Genomic DNA, 11047 nt, shown 5'->3' with positions numbered 1-11047 from the left:
TGTGACCATCTTTGTGATATTTCATATACCCATAATATCTTGCTTGAAAATAAACGTCGTCTCAAGTGTAATTGTGTAAAAAGTAAACTGTCATATTAAATTTAATCTTAACTTTTTTTGAACTTTTAAACATTTTGTTGTTTTGGGGCTTGGTACAACATTTTAAGGATACTTTAAGGTCTTGTTAAAAATCTAAATTTGTATATTTTATAAACTAATAAAATCCAATTTGTATTTTTATACCTATTCGACACAAAATTAGTAGGTAACTTATACCTACTTAGGTACAGGTACAAACAATATCTTTGATACAAACAATAGCTATATGACATGATACAGAATTATACGATGTATGAGTAGCTATTCAGTATAGTTTTTGTAAGTAAATGCCTATAAAAAAAATATATTACCTACCGGCTCTCAGTTTTGTTTTTAAAATTCAGATAAGAATGATTTTAATGATTCTAACATAGAAAAAATGTTGTAATCCATGGATAAATGTGAAATTTGGTTTGATACAATATAATATTAATTTTTTTAAATATTTTTTTCGGATATTTATAGAGTAAAGAGATGCGCTCTAATTGTAATGTGTATTGTTATGTGAGTTACACTATGCGTGTAGTACTATCGGGGATATACGGACGTATAATCAAGTCAGGATATTAAAATATCGTACACATATTCCATAATCCATGGTCAAAAATATATTTTATTTTATGTAGGTAATTCAAATAGACAATTGTAAATACCTGATCTAAGCGATTTATGTTGAAGTTGAACAAAATAATAATGACAAATTGAGCTGATCTGTGTTCGTCATTAACACGTTGAGTGGCTCGTAGTAAGTTACGCTCGTTGCCCATGCGCCTTTTGTATCAAGATTATTTTTCGTAGTTTATTACGATAGAGTATTATAATTTTCGTTAATAATTAAATGACGACAACAAAATTATATTATTAAGCTATTTATACTATGTTATACTTGTTATAGGCTATTATAGTTATATTCTGTACCGTCATCGGTCATCGTCGACGATAAACAATTTTCCAAGTACATACGTGGTACCACAGATTAAACGATTTTCATTTAATCTGTGGTGGTACCATAGACCTATAAACTAATAGACAGCGCATTCCACTCCGCCCTGCCATCAATGCTGGGTCATCATATAACCATAATATATAACTGAGAGAGAAAGAACATTAAGTAGTGAAGGAGTCCGCATAAAGCCCGCATAAGGAATTGTATAAATTGTACAACTTTGATTCTTTTCTCGCTCACTCTAAATCGTACCCCTGACCTATCTCTCTAAGCGCTGTCCATTAGTTTATAGGTTTATGAGTATTTAATTATAAATATTATATAGGTACTAGTATACTGATTAATTTTTCTTATAATTAAATTAAGAATATAAAATATGTTTGAGTATTTTCAACTTTCAAGCCAATAACAACGAGTAAGCTAGGTATGTATATTTCTACTGTTTTGATTTTCGCCTACACGTTACACGAATCACAATTTGCATACTTTTGGCACAATATTATTATAATTATTTATCGATATTGAAAAATATTATATCATTTTTTATATTTATAAAATAGTGATTTTCAGAATACATAATTATCGACCGCACTTGCCACCCCCTAGGACACTAGACAGGGCACTGCACCTACCTAATATAAATTGTTGATTCATATTTTAATTATTTTAACGTTGGGTTTTATGAATGGTGTAATTATATATTATATATATTGTATAGGTAATTAAATACAATGGGATCGGGGCTGAACGTATTCGATCTCGATTCAATATACAGTCGTATGAGTACTAAAGTACAATAATACAATATAAATATTTAGATATATATATATATATATATAATATATTACAGTTATTATGGTTATAAATATATTATAATTGATAAACTTCACAAATATTGTTGTGGTAGGTCCTTAGTTTTTGATTAATCTGTAATAACTTTTAACTGTGTTATGAGTTTTGGTGATTATATTATGTAAATAAATAAAAATTGTTTATTGTTGTATTTTTTTAATGCTCAGATTTAATTCTCCGTGTTAATCATTTAATCTTTATATACAAATTATAATATTCATATTTAAGAACACCAAAACAAGTGCATATTGTAATGATACCTAATATTCTTGTTTATTATAATATATATCCCAATTTATTATTTATTTTAACAAAATAATAACATTACATAAGAATTTATAATTTTGATCGTAATTCATTTCAAACGAAAAACATTTAAAATATTTCGGACAACAACGGATTGTTCTTTTATTAAACTGTGATTCACTTTCGTAGACTGTATTTTGAATTCGATGCAATATTAATTATTACGAAATTTAAAATAGATCATACAAAATGTTTAGTCCATAGTGATTGCGATCTAAAAGTATATTTACTGTATATTATTTATCCTAATTCCTTATTACTAACATGATTTTATTCATATTTCTCTAGTTAAAATTATATTAAACATTTTAAATCATTTTAATAACCATCTATTACATTAACACAGTTTCGAGACTAACGCAGAACTATTAAAAATATGTTAAATTGTTAAAAATTGTTTTGATAACTTTGTTGTTTTTAACGGAAATATGGGAACAGTGATTTTTAGGCATTATTCTTTAAATGTTAAAATCAAAAATTTACCGTTAAAATTACAACAATTTATTGACATTACCGTGAACTCGTGATTTTTCACAATCGTTTAAAATGGTATAATATGTTTATGCGACTGAATTCAAGTAGAATTATCTATAAAGTACCCACTACAGTACTACCTATGTCCTATATAATATATATCAATATTCAATATCTCCAACTGCGTTCAACAAATCTTTGAAAATGTTTATGCGATGATGAGCTGTAGATTGTTTATATTATTATGTTATTTTTGTTATCATACTGTCGCAATCCCAAGTTTGAGTTTTCTTCGCGGTGGCGTCCATTGCTTGCAAATTTAATTTTAGCACACTGAAATCCTAAGTGCCACCTCCGCCACGTGGCGACCTCCTAGTGTCCTAACCCATACGGTCGATCGTCGGAATTCAGACTACCAAAATCAGTGACGTGTTTTGATAAATATCTGAGTAATATCTATCGTACGTTGTTCGGTCACAAGAAATTTCTTGTCCGTCTATATTTTATACCGCAACATTTACAACTGCAACTCACGACTACAGTGCGTAGCATTAAAAAAATTTCACGTACAAGCGTCATTATTATAATATGTAGGTGTAGGTACCTATCTGTGTATATGCAGCTACTATGTGACGATGCAACGCTTCCATATATTATAAATTATAATATATAGTGTGTGGTGATATCAGCCAGCGCATATTGCATTCACAGGCTTTTAGAATTATTCAAGAATTCATATGTTATATTGTTAATATGAATTTGTAATTATTAAATTTATCGCATTTTGATTAACGTGACTACGTGAGTGTTAACCGCTAAAAAGTATATTAAACTTTTTTCCCGATAAAATAATTTACTTATCCACGAGTAATTGGATACTATACGAATTAATGATAATTCATTCGTTGTTGAAAAACTGCCACGAATTATGTATAGGTAGTAACGTTAAATATTACTGCGACAATTAATCACAATTTAACACAAAATACGCTTACGTTAGGTAGGTAGGTATCCTATATGTAAACGGAAACTGGAAACATCATTATAAATCTATAACTAGATTTATCTGCGTATAATATATTTATGGAACGTGCGTGTTACATATTTTAGTTTGCGGTGAGGATTACTAATCAACGATGGGCTGTGTATGCCATTTTATAAGTAGATACCTCTAATTGTAGACATTTTAGTGGTTTTCTAATCAAGAAAAAAACAGTTTATAAAATAGAGCAGCTTTCGCTATTATTTGATTCTATTGGACTTTTTTTTTAAAAACCCATAAAATTATTATTTATTTAAATAATCTAATTATTAGGTAGATGTTTAGATGTATGAACAAAATATATATGTCTCAAGTTCACGACTAGGTACGTAATTAGGTAATAATATGTATTGTACAATTATAACATATTATACGACTTACGCTGTTCAAGGTAAAATCTAGTTAAAAATGATGTAAATTATCTAGTCGGTGCACCAATAAGGGAATTTTTCAAATGTTTAATTCTATTTCTAATCTATTTATAACATTATGCGATATAAAAATTGCATTGTTAGGTATTTATTTTGTTTGATCTGTATATGAGTTTGATAAAATATTATAATATAACCATTATCTATTATGCGAATTATATACTTTTGATTGCGAAGGGAATTATACTGGTAAATTGTGTTTAATTAATGAATATATACTTTATGCAATTGTATGGTTCTATCCAAATAGAAATACCTGCGAATACTAAAGGTCATAATAACTACCCTCAACGTATGTAAACATTGTAACGTTGAAAACGTCCAATAGAAATTAGAAGACCATTTAGCGAGACCATACTTCGAAATCTTAGATTTTGCGTAAATAATGTTTGACCATGGACTTTTTATGAAAGTGTGGCAGTTATAATTATATATATATATATCATACAATATATAATTCGGGTAATTTCTCGTTTCACGTTCTTCGCTTACCAAGCGATTAATCTGTTTGAAGGAATTTCCGACGTCATTAAAAATTTCTTGCCAGTTTTCTAAATAATAAATAATCCAGTACAGCAATGTTTTTAGTCATCTTAGATGTTGTTATTTTCATACATTACCTATATTCAGTGCCGTAACTTGGGGGGTTCAGGGTGTGCGGTTGCTCCCCTTAACCCTCAATTTTAAAATAGTTCCAATTGGCCTGCGCCCTAAAGCTTGAAATAATGTAGTACGTAGGTACTCCAATACGACGTCGTAAATACTACCGATTTTTGGCCTGCATCAAAATATTGTATGTGTAGATAATTATAAACTTCGTTTTCGTCATTTTTTTTTTTTGAATAATTATTGTAAACGTTATAATATTATGTATACGACTGACGACTGTACTCAATTATTACGACTATAATATACCAATGACTTGTAATAATATGAGTAAATATTATAAATTTTGTCTAAGTATAAAACCTTGCACTCATCCTGCACTTGCACTGTTGACGATGCGGCTTGTGCAATATAATAAACTCTAGATGTGCGTCACACAGTTGTACGGGATCCGAATATAATACACCTCTGCAGGCGTTACATAGCTCTGCAGTGGCGCATGGCGGCGATAATATGATTTGATCAATTAAATATGTCATTCGCCTGACTCCACAGGATCCTTGTACGAGAAACGTTGACAATTTGCACAAGAGTACGTCGACTGGACTCGTTCCAAGGCGTTGTCGGACAATTTGAGTTCAACGAATATAAAAAAAAAAAAAAACAAAAATATGAAATAATAATAAAGCGTATATTATATTATTATGCATTACCTTTATGCATAAATACATTGTTATGTGTTTAGTAATTATAAATAGAATACACGTTTCAAGTGTGTTTCAAACAAAACAAATTATCGAATTTTATTTTGGGTACCTATATATAGAAATATTTAATAAAAACTGATTATAGTTTTTAAAAGGTTTTAAATATATCAATTTATTTAAATTAATCAATTCTTAGTGTTATAACTATTATTACACACAATGCTATATTATAAAGTTATTGTTTTGGAATTTGGACTTGTACGTATTGAATATACAAATAAGAATAACAAAATAGGATAGAAAGGGAATTTTACGGATGAACGCAGATAGAGCATATTATTATATACCTATAATATGATAAATTATTATTATTACCTACAACCAATAGCCATATAACACATGTTATCATAATATGTAGGCACCTTTTTTCCTTCACAATTATTATAGAGCACAAAAGACGTTTACGCGATAATCGATCAATCATATTAATGTATAATATTAATTATTATTATAGTAATCAAACTTTTTTTGATTTTCAAATTTTTTTTTAGATGTACATGATGAAAATTATAGGTACCGATTATTGATATTCACTATAGCTAGACCGTCATTGGGGTCTTGTAAACCATGTAATATCATGATATTATAATTATGCTGCAGTGTATTAATTCAACACGGGTGTCAGTAGCAATATAATATTATATTTAGTTATTTGTTCATGTATTATGATGAGTATAAGGTCTTAAGTAACTGAAGAATTTCGTTTATATTTATTCTTATTTTTTTTTTGTAAACTTAATATAATCTCGGTAAGAGGTACATTTTTATTCAGTTCGAGTAAGTTTCATGCGATTCGGTCGTAATAAAGCTTATAATATAAAAACCGCTTTGGAGTGACAATGCGCAAATTCGTCTGAGCACATAAAAATTTTAATTCTGTACAAAAACACGTATGATTTGGCAACGTTACGCAGACAATTTTTTTTACACTCGCTTGTGTTTTTTTTATAATTGTTCAGTTTATAAAATAATGTATCCCTTTGACACGCTGCTTTACGCTCAATCGGGTTGTAAAAATAACGGGTTTGTCGCTAATTTTACAGTGTCTGGCTCGGAGCTAATTTCGTATTCCCGTGTATGAAATTTATAAATCTGTGTCCTTGTTACTATTTTATCTGTCAAAAATTATAATTAATATTATTATAAACTATTTAAATTTTATCAGTATGAATAAAACAAAAACTCGCGGTTGATAACACGGATATTATATATTATAACTTTTATGTTATAAGGCATTACCTACTATATAACGTTGTGTAACGCGCGCGTGTGCGCTTCGTCATTTTCCGAACATGAAATCGAAAAAAAATTTGATATCTAAATTTTACATCCGCACGCACCCACAGACAAATTTGATATGCAAATATTTTTGGACACGCGCCTGGTCCAATGATTATGATAAAGGTAGGTACAACGAATAAAATTGAAATATCATTACGAATCCGCACTATATGCATATATGTGCACTGTACTGCAGCTAATAATAATAATAATCATTAATTATAAAACGCCATAATTCGCAACACACATACATATGTAGGGGCACAGAAAGTGTGCTAGTGCATATAATATTATATAATATTATGTGTATCATAATAATCGAGACGGTCGACGGTTTTTCATCATACGGAAACACTGCAATACCAATACCTATACCTATATTTATATTATGATAACAGCAAAACCTTTAGACGCGTGTAAAACCGCAAAACTCCGCGTGTCCGCGTCGTCACGCCCGTAAAATGCAAACGAACCTACTATTTTCTTGAAGTGAAAATAAATCCTATTTAAAGTTTTTGTAGTTTTAACGTTGGATTTTTTTTTATATTTTTATAATATTATAACTTATAAGCATTCAAAACCAACGATATCTACGATGGATAACCAAAATGTCTTATTTAAACAATAAAACATTAATACCTACACATTTTATTATTTATAATAACAATATTTATTTGACACCAAATTAAAAATTTCAGTAATATATATGATACAAGAAGATACATTAAATATACTTTGGTTCTCCTTCTCTTTTCAAAAGCGGAGCTTGTGCTGAAAGAGAGAGCTTGTGATACTCGTAATATTTGTATTATTGTTTAATAATCGTTATTACTTATTAATGATTAAGAAGATTGAAAATAGAACAAAAGAGAAAATTAACAAGAACAATACGTAGATTTTAACAATATTTTAACATACAAATATGATAATAGAACAATAATTAGTAGTTATAACGTGTTATTGGATGTTTATATAAGCTTAAGCACATAATAGGTTAACTATACTAACCTATATTATGTGGCTTATTACCGACGTAGAGCTTGGACGTATTATACGATATATGAGTCGACTTGTTGTATACTACAATACTACATGTATGTTAGTGTGGGGTGTATTTTCCACTGTAATTTAAAATGCTCTCCTGTGCATATCCCGAAGGCTCCAATTGCCAGTCGAATTCTGAATAGGGTCCAATATGGCAATATCTTAAGAAGGTTGAGTTTAGCTGTGTAGTATATTTGTGAACCAAATTTGATAGGATAGGATAACCTTGGATAGAATTAGAGATTTGTATACAGTTAGTAGTGACTTTTGATTCACTCCTCATGTGTACTGGTATACAGTTTTGATATCATTCATTATATTTCTACAGGAGCTTTATAATTGTTTTAAATGAGATGTCTATTTGAGATTGTCCTTGAAAATTATTCCTAGTAGTGGTGCCGAAGTCCTAACATATAACCCATGAGGGGCGACCGCCCACCTTTTTTTCGGTGGGTGGGGGTTGGTGGGTACCTCCCTGATACTATAAAATAAGTGCCTGAGACATGATTGAGCATAAAACACCTTTTTTGCGACGCAATTGAGCAAAATTGTCGGCGTATCAAAGGAAATCGGAATACAAAAGAAAACCTACACGATTGAGCATGAAAAACTCTGCAACGTTGCCATTTTCCATTTAAAACTATATTATAAAAAAATATTTATTTAAATAATTATAATAATTATAACATATATCAAAAATAACATGATTTCATAGTCAATAATATAGTCACATTTCATAAGTCTGTTTGATAATAATAATAGTTATGAAAATAAAAAAATAAAAATATGTTACGAATTAAAAATAATACTGCATGGTTTATAAGTCAGGAATATTATAATACTATAATACTATCGAACACTGATATTATTTCTATAATAATTTTGGAATTGTATCTTAATTTATTATCTTATATTTTCCCCAAATTTTAAATTTTTAAAACGTCGGAAAATTATTGATCCGGAACTAATTTATTAATCGATAACATTGTCTACAAAGCTGGGCTCAGCTCACGGCTCACGTCTGGTATCATAATAATTGGTGTAATAATACGTGAAAATAATAAATTACAAAATTTCGGTTACGTGAATGTGGCAACATCGCATAAAATATTCTATGCTCAACCGTGTTGCTAAAAAGGTACATGTTCAATCGTGCTTTACCGAAATAAGTACGTATGGTCAGCATACATATTATAAAAGGTATGTAGCCAAAATGGTCAGCATACATATTATAAAAGGTATGTAGCCATGTATGGTGCAAAAGGTGGTGGGCAATTTTTGCCCACCACAATTTAATTTTAGTTCGGTGCCACTGATTCCTATAGTTTTCTTATGGTTTTGTATGTAAGGATTTATGCATTAATTAGTTACATTATTTAGTTTACGCCACTGACTCTAAGATAGTATTACTATCACACTATCACAAAGCCTATTTACTAAGCCTTTTTACTTATTCACTCTCACATACTACCATGCATCATGCATGCAAGGATGTATATTTTAGAGTGGTATCGGCAGAAGCCACGTCGTTCTTCAGTGAATGAATTGTTTGTCTAAGTACTAAGTAGGTAACAAATAAACCGTTTATTTACAATTTTTTTCCTGATTTTTTTCTAGTGTGTTTACGAGTGAGATTGGTCGGTAATTAGCTACATTATATTTGTTTTTATTTGGTTTTGGAATTGACAAAATTGAAAATTGCATTTCGATACTCATCTGGAAATACGCCGTTGTATCTTATTATATATTATTAATAGTTGGATTTTACCGTTTGATGGATGATTTTGGATAAATGAATAGGGTATGTCATATACGGTCTAGGGCTTTTGCTTTTGCAGTTTAACATGGCGTTATAGAGTTAATTTTCATTGTTGGGGGTATTTAGATGATTATCTTGATGGTGGAAGTAGTTTTTAGTTAATTGGTGATTACATTTTCTAAGATATGTTTATACTTTATAGTGCATAAAGTCTGGGTCAAAATTTGAATTACAGATGTTTTTTGAGAGCGTCGTTTATGTCTGTTGGTTATGACTTTATGAGAGTTGCTTGTCATTATGTTTAAGAATAGTTGGACGTGCAGGTTGGTGTGTTAGTCCTATGATTGCTTTAATTTGTTTGCATATTTCTGGTGATTAGGAGTTGGGGTTTATTTAATTTGTATATTTATGTCAGGATTCGGTTTTGTATTTTTTAGTTATGCATCTATAGATGCTGCTTGAGTTTTTTGAAATTTATGTGATCGCGTTTTTTTGAATTTTTTGAGATATTTTTTTTTTATTGCAGCTTTGCTTCTTCGTTTCACCATGGTACTTTTTTCTTTTGTAAGATGTATTTGTTTTTCCAATAGTTTTATTTGTTTTTATAGAAATATTATTATTATAGTCACAAATAATGTTATCGAGAAAATATATTGTTCATAAACCATCGTGTATAAACATAATATTAATAAACATCAATAAATAATAATGTATACACGAATACATAATATTAGTATAATAATATATGAATAAAACAATAGTTCCCATATATGCAAATAAAAACACATAATAATAAATTTATAATCATCATAAATTACGTAAAATTGACAGTGTATAATTAATAAACACGAAACCATACAATATCAAACGTTTACCTATAGTACATCAGATGTTCGAGTCCAACCAGTGAGACGAATAGTCTAAACGTATACTGTTTAAGTTTGAGTCTTCTATTGACATTAATTTTATTTTGAAAATGCTAATAGTATTTTCATTATTTAAAATATTTTTTTAGAATAAAATACCTATAGCAAAGATGAAACTTTTTCGGGGGAGATGATTATTACGGATTAGTTTGTACTTTACAGATTAAATACTTAATAGAGTACAAAGCTACGTATATGAAAATGGACCTCTCACAAGGTTACGCTGAACCGTATTGTGATCTATTATATTTATCAGAAAACAAATTAGATAAATTATAAAACTTACCTTCAATTATTGTCGACCGCGTTCTGTAGTTTTCTATCGGGAGGTTAGAACACTTTAACGAACATTAAAATGTCTGCATGTACCACTACCATGTATATGGTTTCATCGGAGGCAACCGAACTTTGGAGAAATCAAAAGACAGATGAATTGATGGCGGGATCCATTGTTTACGCAGCCATGCAGCAGTTAAAGATATTTATGTATAATATAATATTATACGATCTATAA

This window comes from Metopolophium dirhodum, chromosome 5 (assembly GCF_019925205.1).
Source record: "Metopolophium dirhodum isolate CAU chromosome 5, ASM1992520v1, whole genome shotgun sequence".
In the NCBI taxonomy this organism is placed as follows: Eukaryota; Metazoa; Arthropoda; class Insecta; order Hemiptera; family Aphididae; genus Metopolophium; species Metopolophium dirhodum.
Note: the sequence above shows the minus strand (reverse complement) of the source record.